We start from the raw sequence: 15742 nt of genomic DNA on the forward strand, positions 1-15742 counted from the left end.
TTTGAAATTTGCACTTTGAAAGAAATAGCAGCAGTCCCTATCATCCTCTGAAACTCACTCGTCATCAGAGTAACTGAATGGCACTGTGAAAAACTGCATCTCATCCTCAGTGGAGATATCTCACTGCAGAAAGAGATAATCTTCAGTCTTCTCAGTGGTTTTGTTGAATCCAAGTCCTCAAGTCAACAGAAAGGTCTTACAACGAAAGAAGTCCCTGTGATAAAAGCCTGAAATTATGTGTCTGCTCTAGAGGTCAGACCTTCAGTAGAATGGATACTACTCATTGTCCTTCATGTGGAATCATGTGATTCTTCTGCTTATGACAGGGACAGGTGACCGGTGTGAATACAGCTACAGTCTAGCCAGAGGAAAATTGTTGCTTTGTGAGTGCAGGTACACAGGACGGGAGTTTTCAGTGAGAAGAACTCCCCTCCTGCAGGCTGTCTGGCCCTGGTAAGTTAGTTTACAGCTCTATTTGCTAATGCATCTTTGACGGGTCTTCTTTCAACCTCCATTGTGTCTCTGGGCCTTTTCAGTCATCTTAATGTAGACAATAGCTTTATTTATGGTGTGAAAGAAAAGGCAGATGGGGGCCTGGTTCTGGTGTTACCACTTCAGGCAGTCATAGTTGCTACACTTCTTAAGTGGACTGACAGGTCTGGGAGGAGGCTGAAAAGCCAGGGAAACATTCCCAGCATAGAAAATACATGAGAAACAAAGAGGCCTGACTGACCATCGAGACACTGTGAATGCCAGGTCACACGGAATCCCTGCATCACTTTATTGAGAGAACTTAGGCTGCAGCTGTTTCCTCTCATTCATTCACGTGGTGGCTGGGAACGCGGGTCAGAGCTGTTATTCCATTCCCGTTACTCAGACCTACCTGATAGTCCATCTCCCCTGTGAGTGTATTCTGAGCATGGAAGAAAAGAAATCTCTTTTTTTTTTTTTTTTTTTGGAAAGCTCAACAGATCCACTGCTACTTCTCAGTCTTTCTATTTATCTAAATTTACTTGCTTCAAGAAAAAAGAAAAGACTGCAGTAACTGATCGTTATTTTTCTTTCGAAATTAAAAGTGTGAGTATGCCAATTTTTGCTGAAATGTATACAATGATTTTATTTGACTGAAATATTCAACATTAAATGCATATTTATCCAATTAACAGGCACTTGGCTAATGACCTTACTTGGGAATCTTTCTACTTAAAATTTCTTTGACTTTTTTCATCTTTTGTTAAAAAAAAAAATTCCCCCTTACATTTGATCCGCTTACCACCATTAGTTCCTATCTAGAGGACACACATCAAAATATATTTGAGGAAGAAAACAAAGGGAACTCAACTCTCAAAGTGGAGTCAAGTTGCTAGAGATATGCTGTGTGACAGCAGGATGCCTGAGCAAACACGTATTTTCATTTAAAAATAAATACATAAATAAGCGAACGAACAAGCAAACCAGAATCGATGGATTCTTTTAAGCTTTTACTCATCCGACCAAATTAATCAGTCAGAATAATTGAGTCAGGCCCTGGTGCCAATATTTATATTCTAGAAAACAAACTAGCTTTTTATGAGAGTATTCACCTGCTGTGAGAAAACACAGCCTAATTATTAAACAGCTTTTTCAACATTTCTCCTTGGATAATACTTAACACAACATGGAAGGTTCACTTTTTTTTTTTTTTTTAATTAAAAAAGTTTTTTTTTTAATTATATTTAAAAATTTTTAAGTTTTTAATTTTCAGTCCAGAATAGTTAACATACAGTGTTGTATTGGTTTCAGATGTACAAGATAGCAATACAACAGTTCTATACGTTACACGCAGTGCTCATCATAAGTGTACTCAATCCCCTTCACCTGTTTCACCCAACTCCCCACCCACCTTCCCTCCGGGGACCTTCAGTTCTCTAAAGTTAAGAGTCTATTTTCTTGGTTTGTCTCACATTTTTCCCCTTTGTTCATTTGTTTTGTTTCTTAAATTTCACATTTGAGGGAAATCACCTGGTATTTATCTGAAGGGTTCTCTATTAATACCCTCTCCTGTCGCCTTTCCCTATGAATGGCTTTATCACTGTAGGACAAAGGAAGAGTAACCATAGAGCTGCTAAGTTGGAATGGATGTGAGTAGGCTGGCAGAAGAAATGAAGCATCACTCACAGCCACCTCAGCATATTCCACTTGATAAGACAGTTGTGAAAGTTTAGGGGGAAAAGTGGTAACAAACTAAGGATCTTTAAGAAACAGCTGTGCCCATTTTGATCGAATGCATTAGCAGCCGATAGCGTAAACCGAGTATGGTCGTAATGGGAGCCTTTGACTTTGCAGGGCCGTTGAAAAAGTAAGCACTATATTTTATGTAAGGATGTTTTGCTTATTATACATTTGGCCTTTTTAGCCGACTTGGGCCACGTAACTTGTTACTCCCTCAATTGGATGTCACAATTTGGGTTCTGTGGGTAGCAGTTTAGTGTGTAGGATGTTTATTAGGAAGGGCCTTGGATCAACATCTGTAGAAGACAGAGAAAGGAAACAAGACTGGGTAGAGGGAGAGATTGAACTGCTATGCAGATCTGAGCAACCGTCTTCACTGACCCCGTCGGGAGCTATGAAACTAAAGTGGCCTTTTAGACCTGTCTCGGTTTGGAACAAAATAGCCTCGTCTTTTTTCCTCCTGTGTCAATGGTTGGGTGTGGGACACCTTAGGAATGGCCAGGTTTCATCTGAGTTGGGAGGCGTCTCTCTGTAGCAGAGGTGATCCCTGAAGGGGCTGATAGCTGAGGGTGTCTGGTGACAGCACTTTCAACAGCTGGGCAATAAGCCCTTCCTTGAAGTGTCTGGGTGGCTGATATAGGTGTCTGTTACACCGGCTCACCGACTATCAAAGAGTTTTTTTGCTGTGGTGCACAATATGAAATACCTCCTACATCACCACCCAGGCACATGCACACGTACATGCACACACATATATAAATAAAACAAAAGTTTCACAAAATACCATTTTAATATTTGTCCATGTTGCATGTGGTATACTCTGATATTTTCCTTTTTGATTTGTTTTGTTCCAATCCATTCCATATTGTTCTATTCTCCTTCACTTAGTAAAATGTTGTATATAACACTAATATGATTTCAAGATCCCTTATTAAATTACAAGGTGAAATTTAAAAAATATGGAATTAGATTGATAGAAGTAAACCAGTTAATGCTGAGCAAATACTCCAGTGTAACTAGAATGTGCTAGTGTTCCTTGATGTGGTTAGGTTACTTTCATTTCTAGGAAACCAGAAAAGTGTCATAGCAGCCCTGTGTGTCCCACAGAGAGGGTGTCGTTCATTACAAATCTCTAAAACATTGACTGCCTTATTTTAGGTGCAATGTCATTTGTGATTCTTTGTTCTAACAGTAGGAGCTCCAGGCAAAATTTTCAAAGAAGGATATTAATTACTAGGGAAGGAAATAGTAACTGTCAGTGAGAACCATGACTGCCTTTTACTCTGTAGAGTTTCGGGTTGGTGTCAGGTGTAAACACTTTAGTTTTTCCAGACAGTGGATGCCTGTGATATGTTTTGGATTGCAACTTTCACATGAGAAGAATTACTGGGAGAAGCAGTTGGTGTCATGTACAGACTTGAGTTTTGGAATATATAGGGTAAATGCCTGAATGGGACAACATGGCTACAAATTGAAGCTAGGAAAGAAAAAAGATTGTATTTTTAGGGGCGCCCGAGTGGCTCAGTCGGTTGTGCTTCAGACTTCAGCTCAGGTCATGAGCTTGCCAGTTGCGAGTTTGAGCCCTGCATCGTGCTGTTGCTGTCACCTTGTCAGCACAGAGCTCACTGTGGGTCCTTCCCAATCACTCTCTCTCTTGAAAAATAAATAAAGCAGTAAAAGAAAAAAGACTTCATTTTTAGATAAACATATGAAAAAGATCATGAACATAATGTGATAGAATTTAGGAAGATGACAAATCAATAAATTTCTCCCTGCTCTGGGCCAAAAATAACGACAGACTTAAAATCATATCCTTTGTGCTCGAAATCAGAGAAATGAGTTCAGAGTCCTTACTTGTAGAAGATTTACACAGTAACAAACTAGAAAAAAGATTTTTATGTGTAATTATTTTTGAGACAGAGACAGAGCACGAGCAGGGGAGGGGCAGAAAGAGACAGAGACACAGATTTGAAGGTTCCAGGCTCGGAGCTGTCAGCACAGAGCCCAACGCAGGGCTCAAAGTCACTAACCGAGAGATCATGAACTGAGTCGAAGTCAGACACTTAACCAACTGAGCCACCCAGATGCCCCATTGAAGTAGAAATTGTTACATGCATTTAAAATTTAAGATATGCAGACAGAATAAATATGGTTCTACTGGAGAAGTATAAAAGCAAAGATGATCTTGAGAAACTTAACAGAAGACCATGAGGGAGGGGTAGGGGAAAAAAAGTTATAGAGAGAGGGAGGCAAACCATAAGAGACTCTTGGATACTGAGAACAAACTGAGGGTTGATGGTGGCTGGGGGAGAGGGGAAAGTGGGTGATGGGCATTGAAGAGGGCACTTGTTGGGATGAGCACTGGGTGTTGTATAGAAGTCAATTTGACAATAAATTGTATTTAAAAAAATAAAAAGACGGTAGTGAGAAAGAAATGAAAAAGATATACTGTTTTTCACATTCTTTGTTAGGAAATGGGCAATTTGTTGTGATATTGAATCTTGGTGGTGATCTTCCGGGTGGACTTGACAGTTACCATTTTTATAAAAAGAGAAATGGAGGCTAAGATGTGAGTGACTTTTAGCCGGATTAGTAGAGTCTGGGTGGCTGTTGAGGTCTGGTTCCACCCTTCTCACCACTTCAAAGTCATGTACATGGTTAAATTTCTAACTTTTAAAAATACTAAGAATAAATATATGTTAAAACCAGATATGTGTTTATTCATATATCAAAACAGAAGTTGAAAACTAACCGAGTGTTTCTGTACTGTTTCCATGTATTGCATTATTATTGCTGCCTGTGAGATGAGTGGTATTAAATCATTAAAAAAGTCATTTACTACTGTCTTTGGAAATTTCTTCTCATATGGTAGTATCTGTATTATACCAGCAGTTAACTGTTAAAGAAATCTAGAAGCCAGCTTTTATCCACAGAAAGTAAGAAGTATGCAAATACACTGAAGAAGAGTGGAGACAAATGTCAGCCAAAGATCTAGAAAACAGTAAAAATCAGAAGTGCTTTATAGGTGTTTTCCACAATGTATGGCTATTTTCAAGTGTTATTACACCTAAAAAGTATAGTGTTTTTATTTATTTATTTTTTATTTTTTTAATTTAATATTTATTTTATTTGATTTTATTTACTTATTTAGTCTTGTTTTTTAAAGAGAATATCAAACTATCTTTGATTTGGCAGGACACATCCACTCATGAACCTGTGTTCACTTCAGATATTACTGGTGTGTTCCCAACAATAGTTCTGCAAGAGGGGAAAAGAAGTTTATAAGGGACAAACTTTATTTTTAATTTTTTTAAAAGATTTTATGTTTAAGTAATGTCTATACCCAACATAGGGCTCAGACCCACAACCTCAACACCAAGAGTTGCATGTTCCACCGACTGAGCCAGCCAGGCACCCGTAAAGGACAGGCTTTTTAAAAAGCCACTTTCAGCCTAGTAACCTCAAAATAGTACAGATATTCAGCCATTGACCTCATTAACTAACTCACCTCGCGTCATTTTATTCTCTGTAAATTAGCTCTGAGATGTGGTAGAGGACAAATTCGGCTTCAACATTGGAGATGAGACATAAACCAGAAGACGTGCTCAGAAACTGCTGAAGACACTAGAAAAGGTAAAGCATAGTCATATTATCTATCCTGACATTATCCATGCAATTGAGATTTCAGAGTTTAACTTTATTGTCTAATGGGTTTTATATTTCTGTTGTGCAATGGTTTTTATATCTTTCTGAACTTGGCCAAATCATAACACTTCTGGGTTTCACTTTTCCTTACCTGTCACATAGGACAGCATTTCAAAATTTACGTGTTGTACTACACTGCCACTTTTCTCAGCCAAATTGCTCACTCTTCATAGAAGTGATTACAGGAGACTGTGTGAAGATATTCAGAGTCTCATACTGGAAGAACAGGAGAGAGCAGTTGTCTTATTTTGGATTCTGATTCAATTACATAATCTTAACAAGTCACTTGAACTTTTGGTGGCCCAATATCCAAATGGTAAAATGGAGATTCTGATTTCAACTCCTCATTTTTCACTGGAATCTGACTGGAAGGCAGCGTGAAAATAATTGAGGAACCTAAAAAATCACAAATGTAATGTATTATTATTATTATAACAATCTATTACTACTACTGAAAAATGAATCGATTGTTCTATTACTGAGTCAGTGAATTACCACTTTCATATATGAACACATCTTCAACTCCTGATTTATCTAAGATGTTTGTTAAAATGACATGTGGAGCATTTCTTTTAATGTTTTTTTGACATGAGTATTTAATGATGCAGACAGAATGGAAATCAAAACTTCGTACATCATCTGGAGGAAAGATGTATTAGATATTTTGGAATGTATGTTTTCCAAAATCGTCATGGAAAACAAAAACGGATTTAGATTTTGAATACCAACTTAAATGGTATTTATGCTTATTGGCTTCTATTCTCTGGGTACATATTTTTGTACCCAGAGTTTTTGAAGTGTTTAACATGCTCTTTATGAATGCCTCACTCAGAATATTCACATTCAGTCTTCATAAGTTTATAAGATTCAGAAAAGATTAAAGATAAGTCAAATGTTAACATTTCATCATTTTTCCTACTGTGGTTGAAGTGTTGAGGGTAAATGAACTACTGTTGAGAGAGTGCAGAAAAAGAAAAGCATAGGGCCTGGGATTTTGCCTGAGCATAGACTGTGTTTAAGAAACTGTAGCTAAAAATAAAATCCAGAGAGATGTGGAAAGGAGTATTCAGAGGGGAAGGAGGAAAAATCAAATAGAGCTACACAGTTCTAGAAACTAAGGGAAAAGAGAATTTTGACAACTAGGGCTTGGCTGTTGTACAACAGAGAAAACTGGAAATCTTTGGGAGTCATTCCAGGAGCACAGCGTATGAAATCACAGTGTGAGTCATGGAGGGCCTGAGAAAAATGAACATAGTATAGCATGGGGGACTTAAGATAGGTGCTTGGCAACCTGAAAGGCCCAGATGTGAGCACTCCTCCTCAGAGACCTGGTTCCACTTTCGAGGATGCCTTGGTGGGGATAAGTAGGACTCAGTTCAGAAGGAACTGGATAGGAAGCAAAAAGAGAGACTCCGACATGTTTGGGACAGCATGAAAACCCAGTAACTGGATGCAGGGTTAAGGTTGAAGCTTGGTGAAAGGAATATAACTGAATATCAACTACTGAAAAGAAAGAATATTGTTGTAACAGGGCTAATAACAAAATAACAATTGGGGGCATAATTGACCCCTGACGTTTGGATAAGACTCAAATTAACAAGTGGGAATTAAGTGCTTAGCAGATAGTAGACACTCAATACATATTTGTTGGATGAAATATAAGATTTTAGCTCTGGAGAATGGAAGTTTCCTATTCTTAGACAAATAATTCCAAAGGTATCAACTTATAATATTGTTTTCTAAATGTGTTCTGTGAAAAAATAATTTCTCAGGTTATTATGTTTTAAGATCAAAGAGTATTTTGACTAAGTTATGGAAGTGCCAAGTGAAATGAAATTAATTGAACTTCTATATTGCAAGACTTCTCCAAGACTTCTCATACTTCTCATAATATGTCTTATGAATGTCTGAAAGATAGGTAGTATGTAGACTTTTTCAAGATTATTTGACCATACAACTCTCTCCTCAAAAGCCACCATCTTTCCCTAAGTATCCCCTGGACTAGCATTATGAAGAACATGCATTAGGAAATATTGAAATACAGAGTTCCATAAAAATCAATAGACAATAAAAGACATTGATGGATTTGGATGCTATGGGGTGCGGGGGAAGTATCCTTTTCAGGGGTTTCAAGGATTTCAAAGCAAACGTTGAAAGAAATAGAGAATCCCCACTGTACTTTTAATGTTCATCACCAGAGATTAGAGACCAAGAGTCAAGAAATTTTGTTAATTTCTGGTCCACAGTTGGAGGCTGGGGTGGAAAAATTTGGAGACTGTGGGACATTTTCAGAAAAGATATTATGGGATGAGGAAGATCATGAGTCCAAGGCAGTTAGTCATTGCATTGTCTTTATGTTATTAAAGTTTATATAATTTCTTCTACTTGAATTCCTATGGGGAAAAAGAGTTGCTGTCTGTGTGTGGGGAGGAAGGCATGAAGGTGGGAGGTGTGGGATGGGAGAGATCTTGTTTCTCTCATACTAGAAGATACTATCCATTTCTATGCCCTGTCTTCAGGGCAGGTGTGCACCTTGATTCACGTTTCTAGTGGCAGTATCTCTTATCGCGTGTGGCATATAGTAGGTGCTTAGTAAATGTTTGAACTAAATTGAAGTTAAGAGGATCTGATGAGATGAGTCAGGTCTTGTGTTCTTACAGGACTCATCTTTACCAAAATGGCAAGATCATAGCTCCTTCCTCCTCCTTGGGTGAGTAGTCTGGGGTAACAGGATCACTCCACTTTTGAGGACATTTTGTTGACATTATCACATGTTTTCAAGGTGTTTTGTACCATGTTTCACCAGGGTGGATACCAGAACATATTCTTAAGAAAAAGCCCCATAGGTTGTTCTTTATTGTTTATGGTGAGACATCACGGGAGGCTACCGATAAGATTGCAAAGCTTACAGTTCTGAAGAAGAAAGAGAAAACGGCAGAACAACTAAGAGAAAAACTTATGAAAGCCTTTATTTCCAGAGAAGTAGGAGGTCTAAGGATCATATCAAACGAATTGATATTCCATCCTTTTCTACAGCTTTTCATGAAAAAGGAAGCTTGATTCATTTCCAGTCAGATCTCAGAATAATGTTACCATAACAGTAGCTAATAAGTTTCTAACAGAAATAAGACTCCTGGGGAAAAAAAAATCAAAATTAGCTGATAATGTGAATGTATTATGGTGAACTTTGAATCTGGTTGAAACAATATTTTTTTTTACATTTTCTTTCTTTTTTTAACATTTATTTATTTTTGAGAGAGAGAGACAGTGAGAGACAGAGTGTGAGTGGGGGAGGGGCAGAGAGAGAGAGAGAGAGAGGGAGACACAGAATCTGAAGCAGGCTCCAGTCTCTGAGCTGTCAGCACAGAGCCCACTGTGGGGCTCGAACCCATGAACTGTGAGACCATGACCTGAGCCAAAGTCGGACACTTAACCGACTGAGCCACCCAGACGCCCCTGAAACAATAATATTTAATGAAAGTATAAAATATTAGACAGTAAGCACATTAACTTATTTAACAACTGAATACCTATAGTGACATAGTACTATGCTTGTCACTATGGTACAAAGATAAGTAATATGTGTCTTCTACCTTCCAAGTTGTTTATAGTTGAGTTAAAATGACCAGCACTTACCAGGATAATAAAGTGGGTGAGGGGTGGCAAGGGCAAGTCCGAGAGAAGATCTGAATGAGGGGTGAGTGGGGAGACCGTAGATTTCAAACTTACGTTCTTGCGTAGTGATGTGAACACGCTGACTTCCCAGCCCAGCCACTGGGTCGGCTTTGAGAATCCTAACTGGGATGTGCCTATGTCGTTAGATAGGCAAATTCATGAGTATTTGAATGAGTCATTTTGATTCCGAAGGATTCCTTAAAGGAGAATTTCTCGGTACTTATTAAGAAAATAAATCAGAGGGATCCAGACATCACACACATTCTAGCATCTCCTGACAAATATATTTTATCTCTCTAGAATTCTTTTTTTTAAATGTTTACTTATTTATTTTGAGAGAGAGAGAGAGAGAGAGAGAGAGCACTAGTGGGGGGGGGCAGAGAGAGAGAGAGAGGGAGAGAGGGAGAGAGAGGGAGAGAGAGAGAAAGAGAGGGAGCAAGCATGAGTGGGGGAGGGGCAAAGAGAGAGGGAGAGAGAGAGAATCCCAAGTAGGCTCCACGCTCAGCCCGGAGTCCTACATGGGGCTCAGTCTCACAACTGCAAGATCAAGACCTGAGCCGGTATCAAGAATTGGATGCTTAACCAACTGAGCCATCCAAGTGGCCCTGCCTAGAATTCATAACTTCAACATTTAGAATAAAATTGAGACAGCTACTTCAAAAAATCATGTGACATAGGAGCAAGATCATGAACCCTGACAGACCAGCACTGGCTCAAATCCGGGCTCCAATATCTATCTATCTATCTATCTATCTATCTATCTATCTATCCATCTATGAGAAAGAGAGTGCACATGAAAAGAAGAGATGCACAAAGAGAGGGAGACAGAGGATCTGCAGCAGTATCTGTACCGATAGCACAGAGCCCCTTCAATATTTAGCTCCTGGTTGACCTTGAGGGAAATTTCTTCATGCCTCTGTTAGCTCCTGTGAAACAGGATAATAACAGCATCTAACCCAAGGGATTATTGCGGGGGAAGTAACGTAAGTAAGGTAATGCTTTTCCCTTACATCTTCTCGTGGAGCCGAAGTCAGACACCTGACTGACTGAGCCATCCAGGTGCCCCTGTACTTCTCTTCTATAGCACATTTTGCAGTTTGTAATTCAGTAATTGTAAAACCAGCTCTTTCGTGTGAGTAAACACTTCCTGGCAGAAGTCACTGAGGTATGCAGCCTATATTGCCTGACTTATAAACATTGCTTCCCCTCTTTCTCATATACAGAACTCTGACAGTTTGCTTTTCCTTGCTCTGTTCCTGTGAGTTTGGGGAATTTCTCTGCTTCTCTTACAATACATGATATTATTGGTGTATTGGTTGTTCGTAACACTTCCTGGGTCTGTTTGTAGGTAACAGTGACCTTCTTCGCCAACATCAACATCAAATTCTTTCCCAACAAAAACCATAATGTCCACTATTTCTTCCTGTCCTTAAAGTGGAATTTTCCTGACTTGTTTCTTAGAGATCAAAAAGTAATTTCTGGGCCTACTTCTATTGTTTTGAAAATGTGTATTTCATTTTGCCTAAGTTCCCAGGATGAAGTAACTATTAGGCTGATTATTGGTACCCTTGGACTGCCATTATACTGTTCATTATTTCATATATTAGGTAAGAAACCAAAACCCTACATTATATCCCTACATTATATCCTACTCAAAGGCAGAAGGAAAATTAAAGTTATCATCCAACCAATTGTTTGCTCATTATACTCATTTTCATGTTGACTGACTTCTTTATGAATATAACAATATCCCTTTATTTCATCAACTCATGGCAGCACTAAAATAGAATACAACTTCAGGTTTGTCTCCTTGTCTCCTTCCTTGCATTCGTGACGAGGGCTGGGAAGAACCGCACATTTCCAGGAGAGGGGTTTCCATGGAAACCTGGACAAAGGCAAAGCAAAATGATTCTTCAAGGCCCACAAGAAAAAAAAAATTCCACCTTGCTTTTTGTTTGCAGATCGGTGTCCCCTGAGCAGTTTGGCTGGGGGGCCCTCTCCTTGCTCTCTAGGAATCCCTGCCTGAAATTTATATATAGCATTATGCATCTCTGAAATCTGCAAAATAAGGTTTGGTGAGCCTGGCTAAAAAGTTATTTCTCAGGAGGACTCTAATCCAGAGTTTTTTTTTTTTTTTTCTTTTTCTTTGCAGTAAGATCAAAAAAAAAATCAAGCATACATTTAAGTGGCCACTGAATTTATGAACATGCAGTTGCTCTGCAACTTATACGGTCTTTGAACTCGGTCTCCAAAAGGAGAGTGTTAGAGCAAATACATGAAATCAATCATTAGAGGCAATCTGGCATTTCGAGAAAATTTGTTAGTTGAAAATGATCAAATGATTTCTGATGAATTTTCAGGTCGTGTATCTTGAATAAAAGGAAGTCATGGGGTTCATATGAATTCCTTTGGAAAATGATGTGTCTCTCCCATTAGTTTGTAAGCTTCCAAAGCAGGCTGACTGTCTTATTTGTATATCCTCCCTTGTACTGGGCATAGTACTTTGCAGATATTTGGGCGACTGCATTGATCAGCGAAGAGCGCTCATAATGCAGTCCCATGGAAGGTTCTGCAGCACCACAGTATGAAACAGAATAGTGTGTGCTTCTGAGGCATAGCTCCTGACACTATTTAATTATTCTCACTTTACTTTCTTTTCTTTATTGAACTTATTTGTAATCGCGTTAAAAAATATATCTGTTCTTTGATTCATTCTTTCAACAAATACCTGCTGAATCATTATTGTTTACCAGGTGCTACATATGTTAGGGACATGCCCTCAGGGAGTCCGTCAAGTACTGCTGTACTTTTTAAAAATAATAAAAAAAAACCCCACAAAACTACAGAATGTGACAACTACTGCATGCTGTGACATGTCATGGTATTGAGACTTATTCTGGGGTCTATGGCAGGCCAGGGCAGGGGCATACTCAGCTTAGTGGTGGTGGTAATAGGGGGAGTAGATCTGGGATGAACTTTTAAGAAATGATGTTTGTTCTGAGTTGTAAAGGACAAATAGATGTGAATCAGGCAAAAAAGTGGGGGAAACATATTAAGAGGAAATATACAAATACAGGATAGGCGTGCCTGGTGGCTCAGTTGGTTAAGTGTCCTACTTCAGCTCAGGTCATGATCTCGCAGTTTGTGAGTTCCAGCCCTGCTTTGGGCTTTGTAACTGACAGCACAGAGCCTGCTTGGGATTTTCTCTCTCCCTCTGTCTCTGCACCTCCCTGCTTGTACTCTCTCTTTCTCTCAAAAATAAATAAACATTTAAAAATAAATTTTAAAATACAGGACATAGAAGAATGTCAATGTTTCATGCACCAAACATAGTAATGTAGGGAGTAAGAGAAGTAAATATGAGAAGATATAACAGAAGCCAGGTTTTCAAGGGGGTTGTAAAGCTAAGGAGTGTGAATTTTATCCTAAAGTTGGGGAAGCCACTAAGAGATTTTAACAGGAGTATTAAATCTGTACAGTCATCCCGGTAGAAGTGTTGAGGATAGGGAAGTCACGTATAGCAGGGAGACCAGTTGGGAGGCCAAGGGCCATGTTGATGAGAAATGGTGAGGGCCAAAACTAAGATTGTGTAGACAGGGATGGGGAAGAGAGCTGGCTGGGGAGGCTAGGTGCACCTGGTAAACAATTGTTCGGGTGGGGGTATAAAAGAAAGGAACCATTCTTCAGGTTTTTAGTGCAGGTGCTGCAAAGACAATAATATTGTTAAGTGAAACTAGTTTGAGAGGTGAACAATCCATAAAGATTAAGAGCATGGCTTAATCCTTGTGCTGCCTGACTGCTCAAATGACCTCAGGCAAAATTCTTACTCTCTTTGAACCTTAATTCCTTTGAAATGATTACGTGGGACTATTTGAAGGATTAAATGAAATAATGCTTATCAAACATTCATATATTCACTCAATTTATACTTTGTCAGTGTTTATGATGTACCAAGGTAGGGATTCAGAGGTCTGCCCTACTGGAAATTCTATTGGATGAGTTGGAAGGTAGGCATAACAAGTTAACAAATAAATAAGTAAATCAGTTATAGATTTGGAAGAGTGCTTTGAAAGAGATAAACACATTGACGTGACAGGGACAACGCTGAGAGCTCTGCTTGTTGATATATTGTTAAGAAAGGCTAAAACTTGTAATAGAGCCAGGAACAGTTATTCAGTTGGGGAAAAACATTCCAGGCTGAGAGAACACCCAATTCAAAGACCCTTCAAGTTGCATAGCAATTTAAAGGGCAGTACTCATGTAGCCCCTTAGCGGTTCCTCAAATATAGTAAGCATATGATAAATAATAGACATTTATTTTTATTTATTTATTTTAATAATATATATTTGGAAACAAGGAAGCGTCTACTTGACTTTATGCTATGGAAAACTAGCTTAACAAAATATCTCTGTCATTTGTTACAGTAGTCAGACCAGTATTTAAAATTGCTTCCTTTACAAATGTACCTTGGTATTTAGGAATATAAATAAAATTGTTAGTAGGCAGTGGGGGAGGAGTTCTTTAAAGCAGTGCTGAGGTTTATGGGCCAAGCATTCCCCTTGGAAATGATGTGATTAATATACTTCTCAGCTGCTCTGGAAATAGATTTTTCTTCTCTTTTTTACCAATTATCTTGTTTATTTGTTCGAACCCGACTCAACCTTAACACCACTTCAAAGATCCTGTAAACATGGGGACTTGTTAACCCCCTTTTGAAGTACAAAATTCATACAACCACATGTGGAAAACTCTGTTAACCTTCATGCTTTAGTAGTAATCTCTATTATTAGTCACTTTCGTAATTTTTCTCTGCAGCAATAGAAATATATCCTTTAAATGATCAAAAAATGACTACTCAGTATAGATTTAGTGTTATACATTTTTTAAAGATTGCAAATGAAGGCTGTTATGTAGGGAAATTGTTAAGTGACTACACCATCCTATTGTTCAAGCATCACGGCTGAGAGTTTACTGTCATTACGTGCCAAGGAAATAATTTACGAACTACCTTTGTAACACATTGACAAAGGCATCTGAATTTGATATAAATCCTGGTTATGAGACCTTTATTCTATTTATTTTACTTATCTTTTTCAAGTAGACTATAGAATAAAAATGAATTGCACGTACATGGTAGTTATAATTTTAAGATAGAAAAATGTAGAAACATTAAATTTGGATAAGGATTAGTGCATTGAATGTATGAAAGCGTGCTGATATTATAAATTACAATTTTAGGGGCGCCTGGGTGGCTCAGTTGCTTTGGTGTCCAGCTATGGCTCAGGTCATGATCTCATGGTTTGTGAGTTTGAGCCCCGCATTGGGCTCTGTGGTGACAACTCAGAGCCTGGAGCCTGCTTCAGATTCTGTGTCCCCTCCCCCCCCCTCGTTGCTCCTCCCCCTCTCGCATTCTGTCTCTCTGTCTCAAAAATAAATAAACATTAAAAAAAATTTCAATCACAATTTGAAACATCAAACGAATAACCAAAAAAGAAATTGCTAAGCAGACATCAGAACCATATAAGACAGGGATAGGGCTGTTTGAGATGAATGACAGCCTCCACGTCTGTTCAGAGTGAATTCTAACAAAGAGCTAATGAAGATAAACAGTCTATTTAAGTGCTGCTGGAAAATTCCCCTTCAGCCAGCAGCTGGCATGACTGTTGTCATTCAAAGGGCATAAGTAAATGTCATATAATTGAGTCATTGAGCAAGTGAGATGACAGTGAGCTACATTCTCATTAACACTTTTCAAAAACTCTTCCTTGGGCTATTAAATAGATGTTATTTAATAGTGGTATTAAAGCTAAAGAAAAACTACACGAAGTCAAAGTTTAAATAGGTCTCAGCTCTTTAATTGGAGGTCCCCAGAGACGTTGGCTGTTACTCTGGTATACTGGGTGGAATGTAATTCTATGAAATGACACTGACAGGATTTTGAATCACCATCTTTCAGAGATATGAGAATTACAGACTTCATGTGAGACAATGTGGTGCTTCAATCAAGCACAAAGATTGCCATATCCTTGCACACACAGTGCCTTCAAAATGCCCTTCTTACCTCTGTACAACAGAGGAAGAGTGTCCTGTTTTGAAAGGAAGGCTAAGCTAGCAAGATACTCTTTGCAAGAATTAAGCTGGGTATCCTCC

The 15742-nt window shown here is 38.5% G+C and overlaps 1 long non-coding RNA gene across 1 annotated transcript in view; it reads left to right on the forward strand.

Moving 5' to 3' along the window:
- The first annotated feature begins 330 nt into the window (after positions 1-330).
- LOC132679225 (uncharacterized) overlaps positions 331-15742 on the forward strand; it is a 64762-nt gene continuing 49350 nt past the window's right edge. The window contains exons 1-2 of the long non-coding RNA XR_009610020.3: positions 331-453; positions 5749-5844. This is a non-coding gene — a long non-coding RNA (uncharacterized LOC132679225). The remainder of the gene's footprint in view (positions 454-5748; positions 5845-15742) is intronic.

The sequence above is a fragment of the Panthera onca genome, chromosome A2 (genome assembly GCF_046562875.1).
Source record: "Panthera onca isolate mPanOnc1 chromosome A2, mPanOnc1 haplotype 2, whole genome shotgun sequence".
Lineage (NCBI taxonomy): Eukaryota > Metazoa > Chordata > Mammalia > Carnivora > Felidae > Panthera > Panthera onca.